Below are 14,079 nucleotides of genomic sequence, written 5' to 3' on the forward strand. Positions count from 1 at the left end.
TTTCCTACTCCATATTTTCTATATTTTTCCTCCTCATAGAAAATGCCAATATTGAATATCTCTCCTAATAATTTATTTAAAACCCTCTGCTATTGCTTTCCCTTTCAATTTAGCTTCTTGCCTCCCCACCTCAATTTCCAGCCAGACAAAAATTTTCATGCCAATTTGTAAAATTAGGGAATGGACAAGGTTTTTTAACTAAAGTCAAGTTTGAACATTTCTAAATGACAAGGGAGATAATTATACAATGGAAGAGTCTTTATTGGGGGACATCAGTGTGCAAACTTTTGTCTCAAGTCCAACCCGGAAGTCTCTTTCTCACTTTAGCCTTCCATCAGATGACTGTAATGTGAAACGTGTGACTGTGAAATAAAGATGCCCAGACATAAAACCTAGGGTCACTACATGATTTGAGGCTTCTATGGTACAAGTCTCTCAGCATCCAGTCTCTCAGCATACTAGGAAAAGTAAAAACAAGGAACTAAGAAGGAGTTTGTCAATATCATCTAACAAATCTTATTGGTGTTAATATTATAGTCTCCGCCGATATTAGCATCAAAGTGACCCATCTCTCTGCTCTAAAACTCACTCACTAGCAAACCGTAAATGTCAAACTCTCCAGGTGATAAATGGAGAAAAAAAAGACCAGCATAACTAGATACTGCAGCATATAAAATGTATATGTTATTTTCCTTTTATTTCTGAGCCCAGAGAGAAATCTCAGGAACAATGTGGGTTTTTATATGGGATTTTTCTTGTTTATAACACAAATAATAATACTATGAAATCTATATAGCAAGGCTTGTCTCCAATGAACTTACTGTGAAAAAAAATTGCGGTTTTTTTAAAATCATTGCACATAATCAAAGGGCCCAGTAGGTGCTCAGTGATACGAGACTCCATAGATCATTCTAGCAGTGACTACCAAAACACATAGCTACTTTATGTCCTTAGTTCCATCTTAAAAAGTCTACAGCATATAGCCATTCACATAAAGTCAATGCTGTAGAAAATAAAATCAGCAATAAACAAAACAAAAATTTACTTCAAAAATGTGTATTTTATATATATATATTTACACACACACACACTTTACATAGTGTTTATATGTGTGTGTGTATATATAAAATGTATATTCTTATTTTTTGATTACTTAGATTTTAAAGAGAGAAAAGTTGATGTGGTCTGGTAAACATTTTTTCTTTTGCCCAGATAAACACAAACTCTGCTTTCTAATTATATATCTGATACTGAGAGCATGACAAACTTGAGTTTTAGCTACCTTAATAATCAGTTTGTAAGCCAGATGTCAGGTGTTCTCATCCTCACAGCCTTTCTGTCTAGCTCATTGAAATCACTATGCAAACATCAACCCTCCACGGTTTTATTTTTAAATCCTATCAGATTCACCATTGGAGGATTTTCGTTTTTAGTTTTAAAGATTTCTTAAGGGAGAAGAAGAGATATTTACAACACACACATTACCATGTCCTCTTTAAGTATTCCATTCTTCCTCTGCCTCTGTGTAGTCAAGCTCAGCTTTTCCTCTCTTTCGCCCCTTCCTGGGAGCTATGGTTGTCTCAATCACTCCCTGCTTCTTACTCATTGAAAAGAGCACGGCTGCTTCCCTAAACACCCTGAGCCTCAGACCAATTCCCAGGTCAGAGAAACTTGTTTCTACCCTAGTGTGGCCCTGTGAGTGAGTATGACTTTCAAACCACAAACTCAAGTTCAAACAAACCTTTGCTTATCTTTCTGTTTTAGAAACCAATTTATTTTTGAGCCTTAATCTCCCAAATGGGAGGAAATATAAATCTCCATCATTCCAGAGATATCTCTTTTGTCTAGATTATACCAAAAGTCAAAGTCTTATACCATATTAGTGAGGTAGTTCAACATGTCTCTGAGATGTCCCTCATCCGTATCCCAATGACTGTTAAGGAACACTAGTACTCTGCTATGTGAGTGAGAGAAATCTTATGAAGTAGACTGCAACCCTGTCTGCCTAGGTGTACCAGGGAGAATTCCTGTCCCACAGTTTCTCACAGCTTTGGGGATCCCACTAGAAAGCAGCCCTCGAGACATATAACTCAAGGAAACACAAGTCTCTCTATATTTCTCCTCCAACACAGAATTTATTTCAGTGTTGGGAAGAAGGTTTACTCAGTCTTTCACCCTCTTATTTCTTCACAGACTCAGTCTCTACTCAGGAATCTTCTTCTTTGTTCTCCCATTTGGGCAAACCTACATTTTCCTAAGAATATATAAACTTTAAAAAAGCAAAGCTAGTGAAAAAGTTGCAGATATCTCTGCTTTCAGCCCTGACACAAACTGAGGACATTAGTGAACAAAGTCACCTACCTATGTGGGGAAGAAAAAAAGAAAGAATTAAAATGCAAATCAATATCTCAAATGTGACATATCCAGAAAAATAAAGGTATTTTAATAAAGGTGGGTCTCTCTCTCTCTCTCTCTCCCCTCCTTTTTATCTCTCTCTCTCTATATATATATAATAAATATAATACATTATATTTATAATACATAAATTATATAAAATATGTTTTTATAAATTATATAAAATATAATATATTTTTATTATATAATATATTTTATCTCTCTACATATAAAATAAATATAACACATTTATATATTTTATATTTTATAAAATATAAAATAAATATAATATGCACATAAAGGAATTCTGATACTCTGGTAAAATAATTTTTTCTCTGTATTATTATAAGTTATTTAAAATTATCCACGGCCATCTATCCATCAGCATATTATTTAGTCATAACTACAACATGGAACTTTTTATTTCAGCCATATAGACTCTTAACAATGAGGTATTTGAAAGTGAAGATTATATTATTTAATCTTTAAATTTTAAGCCTTAACTCTGTGTCTGCCTTTGATAGGTATTTAATAGTAATTTAATAGAATGGATAGATAATGGATGAGTTAAACATAGAAGGGTAATACACAGATACAGACATACCTACACATACACACACACAATTTAGACAAAGTTTATAAAGTTCCTATCATGTAACAGATTCATTTTTTTCTTCACAATTCACCACTTTGAACTAAGTATGAAATCTACATTAATTATTGATAAGTGAATGGTGACAACTATTTAATTCAGTAAAATTAGTTGTTCAGCTTGTTCTAAGCATTAACAATGCACTAAGATTTGGCTGATATATTTGGCAAAAATCGTTATTCAGTTCAGTTTTAGCCTTGACCTTTAAAAGTTTAAATAGCCAAAGTTATATTAAAAATAGAATTTGTACAAAAGTGTGATAATGTAATCACACTGCTTGCCAACTGAGGTAATCAATTTAATCAGTAATATGGACATAGCATGTTTCAGAATTATTATTATTATTATTTGATCATCCATTTTAAAATACAGGTGTAACTGGAAGTGAAAATATTCTTATGTGTTTTACATATTGGAATTATCAGTCAAATGAGGTAAAAATTAAATTAAAACTTAGAGATTAAAACATGTTCACACAAAAACTGCACAAAAATATTCATAGCAGCTTTATTTGTAACAGTTCAAATCTGGAAATGTCCCAGATGTCATTCAACAGATGAATGGTTAAAGAAGCTGTGGTACATCCATACCACGCAATACTATATAGCAATAAAAAGCAACAAACTATAGATACATGCAATGACTTGAGTGGGCCTTCAAATAACTATGTTGGGTGAAAAAAAAAGTCATTCTCAAATGGTATCATATTGTTTGATTCTACTTATGTGACATTTTGAAATGATAAAATTTTAGAAATGAGCAGACTGGAGTTAGGGACAGCAGAGGTTGAAGGGAAGATTGTAAAGGGATATTTGTAGTAATGGAGCTCTCCAGTATCTTTACAATGATGGTAGACTCCTGAACTTACACACGTGATAAAATTGTATAGAGCTAAATGTACACACACACACCCCTATATGCACATACAATATTAGTAAAACTGGCAGAGTTGAATAAGATTGGTGGATTGTATCAATGTCAATATCCTGGTTATGACATTGTAAAATAATTTTGCAAAATGTTACCATTAGGGAAAATGAATTACAGGATACATGGAATCTCTGTTTTACTTCTTACAATTGCATGTAAATATGTAATCTTAATACAATTTTAATAAAAATAATATTCTTAAAAAGTAATTGCTGTTATTGCAAGAATAAAATGAAACAAAAAATAATGACTTAAAAGTTATTAATTTTATGTACATAGCAATTCATACTCACTCCAAAATAGCTATGGAGAAATAGATTGGCATTACAACTGCTAAGATACTATGTATGCTAAATAATTTATAGACAATGGTGCCATGGTCTGAATGTGTCCCCCATATTTCATATGTTGGAAACATAATTCCCAGTGTGACACTATTGAAAGGTAGGGCCTTTGAGAGGTGATCAATTCATTCACGGATTAATTTATTCATTGTTAAATGAGTTAACAGATTAATGCATTATTATGAGAAGAGAACATTTGTGTGTGTATTTGTACATTTAGCCCTATACAATTGATATGATTTGGATCTGTGTCCCCAGTCAAATCTCATCTCCACCTGTAATCCCCACATGTGGAGGGAGGGACCTGGTGGGAGGTGATTGGATCATGTGGGCCATCTCCCCCATGCTGAGTTCTCACAAAATCTGATGATTTTGTAAGTGGCAATTTTCCCTACACTCCCCTCTCTTCCCTGCAGCCTTGTGAAGAAGGTAGTTGCTTCTCTCTTGCATTCTGCCATAATTGTAAGTTTCCTGAGTCTTCCCCAGCCATGCAGAACTATGAGTTAACTAAACCTCTTTCCTTTACAAATTACCCAGTACTGGGCAGTTCTTTATAGCAGTGTGCAAACAGACTAGCACAACAATTTTCTAACACTTGTCGGTTCATGTCCCTAGAACTACTATGAAGGTACTAAATATTTCCATTACCACAAGGATCCCTTTACAATTTCTCTCCCTTCAACCCCTATTATCCCTAACTCCTAGCTTTATAAGAAGAGAGGTGGCTCATGTCTGTAATCCTAGCATATTGAGAGGCCGAGGCAGGCAGATGTCTTGAGCTCAGGAGTTTGAGACCAGCCTGAGCAACACAGCGAAACCCTGTCTACAAAAACTAAAAAAGCAAAACAACAACAACAAAATTGGCCTGATTTGGTGGCATGTGCCTGTGGTCCCAGCGAATTGGGGGACTGAATTGGGAGGACTGCTTGAGCCTAAGAGTTTGAGACTGCAGAGATTGTGCCACTGCACTGCAGCCTGGATGACAGGTGAGACCCTACCTCAAAAACAAACAAACAAAAAATGAAAAACAGACTCAAGCTAACACGTGAGCATGTGCAGACCTCTCACCACTTAATAGCCTGGACTGCCTTGGGACTCTGCAGAGATTCCCTACCAGTGAGAAGGCCCTAACCAGCTGTGTCAGCTCAACTTTGGACTTTTCAGTCTCCAGAGTGGTAAGAAATAAATTCTAATTCTTAAATAAATTATCCAGTTTCAGATATTCTGTTATAAGCAACAGAAAGCAAACTGATATTCCCACAAAGGCCTTTGTAGTTGATACAACACTATTTGTAAAAAATAATAATGAAACAATGCAAAAAATGAGATTAGATAATGCAAATATTTGCATAATTGTTCTGCTATTAGACCATAATAATAAATGAAATAATCTATAAGAATGACAAATTATATTTAATTTTAAAAAATAAATTCAGACTATATATTGATTTATTGATTGAAAGAAGAAGAAAAATTTAATTTCAAAATTGCATGTGATAACATCCATTATCAGACTTTTACAATCCAGACCTAATAAAGAATAAAAGAAATAAGAAAATGTTTAATGAAAATACGGCATCTTCAAAACATCATGTTTTGTAATTGACATCTTTTGAAAGTCAATTACAAAAATATTTGTATCAATATTTATTAGTATCAAAAATATTCATTAAAGTGACCACAAAATAAAGACATCAGTTAAAAGTACTGAGAGGTAATATTTCAACTTGACAACATCAAATTTGACTACTGAAAGTTTAAAAATAAGTTGGTGATAAAAATGTAAGGCTTTCAAATAAAATTACAGATTTAATTTTGTAACTGAAGTGTATTAGAAGTAAGTATTTAGCAATTGTGAAGGTGAACACTTTAGTCATTTTAGGAAGACTGTTAGATCTTGACTACAGTTTGCCTTCATTAGTTCAGAGATGACTAAAGACTTACAACAATGAATTTTCCAGGGTTTATCACAGTGTAAGGTATGTTACATGTCATTGCTTCTCAGTCTATACATTGTGAATGCAAATCACATGAGAATTTTGTTAAAATGAAAATTCTGATTCAGTGTGTCTGGGATGGAGCCCGGGATTTTGTATTTCTAACAGGTTTCGTGGGAATGCCAAATGCAAACTTCTGGGTGCACACTTTGAGTTGCAATGTTGTAGAAAATACAAGTTCTAAGCAGACATTTTCCCCTTAAGATTCTTTTACTCCTACTTGGGGAGGTAAGGCATAAAAACACAAAATAATGTTTTATTAGAACTGAATATCTCAGTAATTTAATTTGTATGGAAACATATTGAAAGGGAGCGAAGTAAAGTAGAATAATAAGTTCTACTGTCCCAGGTTTCCTTTACACATACTGCTTTTTTGTGTTGCTTTACCAGGGCTTATGCCAATCAAAGCTAAAGGAAATAAACTCAATTAACATGATTACAGGTTAATTAATTTTGGGATTTTCAGGAAAAGACAGGGAAACAGAAACAGTAAGAAAGTGAATTTTAATTATGCCAACATTAAGAAACTTAGGAAAATTGTGAAGACAGTTTTCAAAAAAGAAGAGTATGAGAGACAAACTAGTTAGATGGAGCAAAATATTCTTTAAGACATATATGTAAGAAAAAGCTACACTAATGAATAAGAAAATAATAAATATAATAAGAAATCAACTGAACTAAGTTAAAAATGAGCTCTATTAAAGCCTGAAACTTAAACAGGGAACTTAGGCTTCTAGGGATAAATACCAAAAAAAAAAAACCCTATTATTTCGTGAAAAGCATGAGAAAGGTTTAAGGTAAATTTAAATGCAACTCGTGATAATACAGAGCAAGAAAACAATGAAACTCAGAGGGGAGAAGACAAATAACAAAACTCAAGAAAAGTAGAAGATGAAAAAAGCCAATTACAGAAAAACAAAGCAGCTATCTTTCTATAACTAATAATCTCAGGTCAAAAACTTTAGATGATGCAAGCCAAATACCATTTGTATACTTTCTGAACAATATTTTGTTGAACACATTGCAAATGTATTTACTTTGTAATAAATGATTTGATTTTATGATCAAATTATTTTACAGTTATACAAGATAATTTGTAAATAATAATGATTCAATGCCAAATTCTAAAAAATAAAATGGCTACACTCAAGAATTATTTTAGATCACCTTAAAAAAGGAGTATAAATGACTGAAACCTTCACTAAAAGTAACAACTTAGAAATGATTCTAAATTCTAGGTTCTATAAATAAAAATACATGTGCTTGGACGGGCGCAGTGGCTGACACCTGTAATCCCAGAACATTGGGAGGCTGAGGCGGGCAGACCACTTGAAGTCAGGAGATCGAGACCAGCCTGGCCAACATGGCGAAACCCCATCTCTGCTAAAAATACAAAAATTAGCCAGGCAGGGTGGTAGGTGCCTATAATCCCAGCTACTTGGGAGGCTGAGGCAGGAGAATTTTTTGAATTCCGGGGGGCGGAGGTTGCAGTGAGCTGAGATCGTACCACTGCACTCCAGCCTGTGTGACAGAGTGAGACTCTTTCAAAAAAAAAAAAAAAAAGTGCTTGAAAGAAATATATGTATTATATTCTCAGAGAATAAAAAACCAAACCAAAACAAAACAAAAAACAAACAGAAATAAGCCAGTCCCACATAATCCTGGTAAAATAACACCCACATTTCGAAGCAGTTAGTTTGCCAGAATGATGATCGAAAGATTAAGAAGTACATACTTATATGCAAATAGAAAACAGAAAATTTTTAAACTGCTATAAAGATTTAAGAAGTCGAACCCCTAATTGCCATAGTTATATGGAAAAAATAAATTTGTGTAGGTTAGGAGATAGCAAATCAAGACTGCAATTTCAGGATAAAATAATGTGTAAGGAACAGAAAGATATCACCATAAAATGGGTGCAAATGGACAAATTTAAATAATTTCCTAATGGTAGGAGCATGTAGATAGAGACAGGTAGTAGGTTGGTAAACAGGCAGAGAGATGAATACATAGATGCCATACAGAAAGATTACATCATACTAAATCATAAACCCACTTACATTGCATGACAGTGTTATGAAACACTGTTGAGGCCCTGCAGACACTTCTTTGACACTCAACTTGCTAATGACTTTCAACTGTAAGCATCTGCGACTCTCCCTGTGAAGGCTTTCTTTTTTTTTTTTTTTTTTTTAGACGGAGTCCCTCTCTGTCGCCCAGGCTGGAGTGCAGTGGCCAGATCTCAGCTCACTGCAAGCTCCGCCTCCCCCTCGCCCGGCTAGTTTTTTGTATTTTTAGTAGAGACGGGGTTTCACCGTGTTAGCCAGGATGGTCTCGAACTCCTGACCTCGTGATCCACCCGTCTCGGCCTCCCAAAGTGCTGGGATTACAGGCTTGAGCCACCGCGCCCGGCCTGTGAAGGCTTTCTTTAGGCCCATATATATGCGACAGGCTGGTAGTGCCAGGGCAGTTATCATGGGAGCAGCCCTCTGCCAGTGGTTGATGCGGAAGGATAAATACCCATTTCCTGGTCCCACAGATGAAAAAGCTGTGAGCTACATTGTACAACAGTCGTCCTAAGTTCCCTCAGCAAAGATGAGATTCACTTTTAAACAGAGGTAATCAGACTTTCCCTTTCCTCACTTACTGATTTTCCTACCAGGGAACCCTGGAACCACCTCTCAAAGTGATTTATCTGTGGTTAAATTACCATCTCAGGGCCTTCTGGAGGAATACAACCTACGACATGCTGACAGCCTCTACTCAAATCTTCCTTAAGAATGGATCTTACTTTGATCTTACCTCTTTTCTTCTTCATCTGTTGACAATTTGATGAGGAAAAGATGACATGTCACGGGCATTTTGTATACATCTTTATAATTACTAATGAAGTTCACATGTTTCCTTGCTTCTTCATTTCAAATATGTCTTCTTTTTAATTGCATTAGTCCATTTTTTAGGAAATAACTCATTTATTCTTATTGATTTGAAAGATCACTGAATATTAAGAAAATAATTGTTTATTATAGCATAAATTTCAAAATGCTTTTAGTATTTGCTTGACATATATACATTTATATATCATGCATTTTTCATCTCGCAGTCATTTCAGTCAAATAATTAAATGATTTCTGTTTTTTGTTTCCGACAAAGAAAGACCTTTGTCACCAATGATTTGATAGGAAAAAGAAAGTAATAATGGCTTAGTACATGACTTAGCTATAAATGGCACTTGTTTAATCATAATAGTAGTCGAAATATTAGATTTCAATCTAACCAAAATTATCATAAAACGCTGTTAGGAAAGTGAAGAGATGAAAAGGGTGGGAATGTGCAGAACAAAAAGATTAAGAAAAAGAGGTTGGTTCTTATTTCCCTACTAGGAATTCAAAAATATACTTAAAACTGATAAAACAAATTATATTTTATAGAAATGGGGAGATAATCAGCAAATACAAGTAATACTGGTTATCTCTGCTGTTTCATTTTGTTTAACCGACCTTGCATAATGATTACGATTTTAAAACTATATACACATCTAATTCTGATGAAAATAAAGTATAACAACAAAAAATAAACTTTCAGGTTGTATGTATTTAATTCATAATCAGTTACTTTACTGTATTCTTTTGATACAACATTTTTCTTGTTGATTTTCTTTGCAAATAATTAAAATTTTGTTTTCTTGTTTTGGCTAATTGTATTTAAATTCATTTTACCTAATGGCTTATGTCTAGAACTGATGATTGGCAATCTTATACTTTGTCTGCTTTTAGAGGAAATGTTCCTATTGTTTCCTTATTAAACATAGCAAAAATCTTTCTAACCCTATTTCACTAATGACTTTTGTCAGAACTGATTTTAAACATTATTAAGTGCCTTTTTGGCATGAAAATTAGATCATGCAGCAGACAGTTTTCTCATTTAAGCTGTTAATATAGTGAATTTCAGTACTTTCTTCGCTAATGTTAAGGCACAATATAATAGGATGGTGGAGATGGGATCAGATGCAATTTATTTGGATATTTTGCTTGAATTTGTTACTAAAGTTTTTATAATTAAATTTTTGTTATCTTTTGTACTATTTTTATGTTAAAAATGGCATAACCTTTTTATTTATTTATTTATTTATTTACTTATTTACTTATTTTGAGAGAGAATTTCCGTCTATTGCCCAGGCTGGAGTGCAGCAGCACGGTATTGGCTCACTGCAGCCTCCGCCTCCCAGGTTCAAACCATTCTCCTGCCTCAGCTTCCGGAGTAGCTGGGATGACAGTAAAATGGCACAGCCTTTTAAAGCAAGTGGAAAGTTTCTTTCATTTTCTATATCCTAAAATTATTTATACAGTAGCAAAATAATTTATTTAAACACAAAAAACTCTCTGAAACTAGAAGATTTAATTCTTTCGCTTTTTTTTGTTTGGGAGCTGATTAATATGGTGTATTAAATAGCTACACTTCTATTTAATGTCTTTGAAGTTTTTTTGGTGATTTTTGAAATCTGTATTTTTTCTTCTTAAAAATGGTCAGTCCAGTTTGTTCAGACTGCTAGCTTTTTATTATTAAAACCATTTAATTATCATTGTTTTTATTCCTTCACTCTCTGTGGTTGTTTACTTTTTAATTCCTAATTATGAGTATACATGTTCTCTCTAATTTTCTTGATCAATCTAAGGAGTAGTTTTCCTCTTTCACTGTTTTTGAAGATTATGTTGTTAAGTTTATAATTTTTTTCTTTTCCTGTTCTTTTTTAAAATTGTTACAATATTATGTTAATATTTTCCTACTCTGTCGTAAATGGCATTTTTTCCCAAAATTTGTGAGTTATATTTCAGAATTTTACTTTCTGTTATTTTAAAAGTAACATTAGGTTTCTAGTCCCTCATGAAAAGAGTTTGAAAGTTACCACTCCATTTTAAGAAGAAGTAAAAAGCTGAGTAGACAAAAATCAACAAGTTTTCTTGGGTCTGTAAGCAGGAAAAATCACTGCTTCCTATGCTAGGAAGACAAACAAATACAGGGAGTCCTGGTTTACTGGAGCAGGAAGCACAGCACGAATGAGTGCCTAGGTAGGAAAACCTGAACTGCAATTGACAATTTGCTGGAGGCATAGTGTGGACACATCTGAGAGTTAAAAACTCCACGGACATGCAGTTTTAGGGGGTCCCCTACAATATTATGAGATTTTCTTTCAGAAGCTTAACCAAGTTCACATAGTAAATAATGAAGAAAAATCCCTCATGCTTCCATCAAGCAGAAAGGAAAAGGATACCTTTGGAAATACACCAAAGCATTCTGTTCTGAACAAGGTCTGTCTTCAGGAGAAACTGGTTGAACAGAGCCTTAACTGCTGGGGTATTATCCTAACTTATCTATCAGAAGGGAAATACCCAACTTCAGCTCCATCTAGTCTTCCATGTGGCAGAAGGGAAATACTCAACTCCAATCATGCTAGTCATCCTGTCCTAGTTAAGGAGGGGAAAAAGCCAAGAACCTTATGAAGTTCATCATCCAAAGACATAGGTTCACCAAAAGATCGAGTCCTAATCACAGGACTATAGAGTGTTTTTCTTCCCACAACTTACCACCAAAAAACTAAAGGCCTATTTATAGCAGTTCCTGTTACTCAGTACATCATGCCCTCTGGCTGTTCAGAAAAAAATTAAAAGGCATACCAAAATACAAAAAATACAACTTGAAAAGACAGCCCAAACATCAAATCAGACATGGCCAGTATGTTGGAAATATCAGACCAGAAACTTAAGGCAGCTGTGATTATTGTTCAAAGCATTCTAAAGGATAAAGAAGACAGCCTGCAAGAACAGATGAGCAATGTAAGCACAGAGATGACAATCCTAAGAAAGAATGAAAGTGAAATTCTAGACATCAAAAATGCCGTAGCAGAAATGAAGCGAGCCTTTGATATTCATAGACTGGACACAGCTTAGGAGAAAATCTTTGAGCATTAAAATATATCATCAATAGAAACTTCTAAAATTGAAAAGCAAAGAAAACAGAGACATTAAATAAAGATCAGAATATCTAAGGATTGTGGGACAATTGCAAACGGTGTAACATATGCATCATGAAGAAGAAGAAAAAGAGAGAATGGAAAACTATTTAAAACAGTAACTGAGAATATCTCCAAGTAAATGTCAGACTGTCAGATACCAAACCATATATTCAAGAAGCTCAGAGAACAAGCAGGATAAATGAAAATATATATATATATATGCACCTAGGCATATAATTATTACATTATAGAAAATCAAAGCTGAATAAAAGACTCTATAAGTCAGAGGGTAAAAAACCCTACCTGTGATAAAACAAAGAATCACAACTAATTTCTCCTCAGAAACCATGCAAGCAAGAGAGTAGAGTGACGTCGTTAGTGTTGAGAGAAAATAAAATGTAGAATTTTGTACCCTGCTAAATTATCCTACAAAAGTAAAGGAGGAATAAAGACTTTCTCAAATAAACAAAAATGAAAAAAAATGTCCATAGACCTTATTTACAGGAAATGTTAAAAGAAATTATTCAGATAAAAGGAAAATTAGATAGATCAGGAATGCAGTCTATACAAAAAAAGAAAAATACCAAAGAAGAAATAAGTAAAAGTAAAAACAAACTTTGATTCTTCTAATTCTTAGTTGACTTAATAAATAATTGTTTTTTTAAAATAATAGTAACAACAATGTATTCAACTGTGTATGCTTATCTGTGTATATATAATGTATATACATATGCCTATTTTTGTTTATATATAAGTAAAATGAATGACAGTAAATATATAAGGGATGAAAGGGAGCAATTAAGATTATTCTGTTATTATAAAATACTCATACTACCATTGAAATGTTATAACAGTACTTGAAAGTTGACTTGGATTATTTTAAGTGTATATTGCAAACTGGGGCAACCAGTCAAAAGTGGAAAAGGAAATATAACTGTTATTATAAGAAAGAAGAAAAAAGTGAATTATATAAAATGTTTAGTTAAAACCAAAACCGGCAGAAAAAGAGTAAAAAGCAAAAACATGAAAAAAACAAGGGCAACAAATAGAAAATATTGACAAATGTGGTAGATAGTAATCCACTTCTACCAATAATCACTTTGAAGTCAAAGGTCTGTACCAATTAAAAAAGCTTATCACAATGGGTCAAAAAACAAGAGCCAAATATACGTTATCCAGAGGAAAGCCACTTTAAATATTATGACCTATATAAATTAAAAGTATAAATGGGAAGGAAGAAATAAAACATTCTTTTTTCATATATGACATTATTTTCAATGTAGAAAATCCAAATGAATCAACAAAAACACTTATGGAACTTATAAGTGATTACAGTAAGGTTGCTGAATACAAGGTTAATATACAAGGTTATAATGAAAAAGTGGAATTTGAAATTAAAAATACAATACTATTTATATTAGCAGCCCAGGAGATAAAATATTTAGATATAAATCTTATAAAATATGTATCAATTCTATAGGAGGAAAAATACAAAAGTCTGAAGAATGAAAGCAAAGAACAATTAAATAAATTGAAAGAAATTCCTTGTATTTATTGTTCATGACAGGAAGACAATATTGTCAAGAAGTCAGTTTCTCTCAACTTGGTCTATAGATTCAATGCAATCTCAATGAAAACCCCAGAAAGTTGTTTTGTGGATATACACAATGACTCAGAAGTTTCTGCAAAGAAGTAAAAGACCTGGAATAACCAACACAATATTGAAGGAGAAGAATACAGTTGGAGGAC

This window comes from Colobus angolensis, unplaced genomic scaffold (genome assembly GCF_000951035.1).
Source record: "Colobus angolensis palliatus isolate OR3802 unplaced genomic scaffold, Cang.pa_1.0 Scaffold153, whole genome shotgun sequence".
NCBI lineage: Eukaryota > Metazoa > Chordata > Mammalia > Primates > Cercopithecidae > Colobus > Colobus angolensis.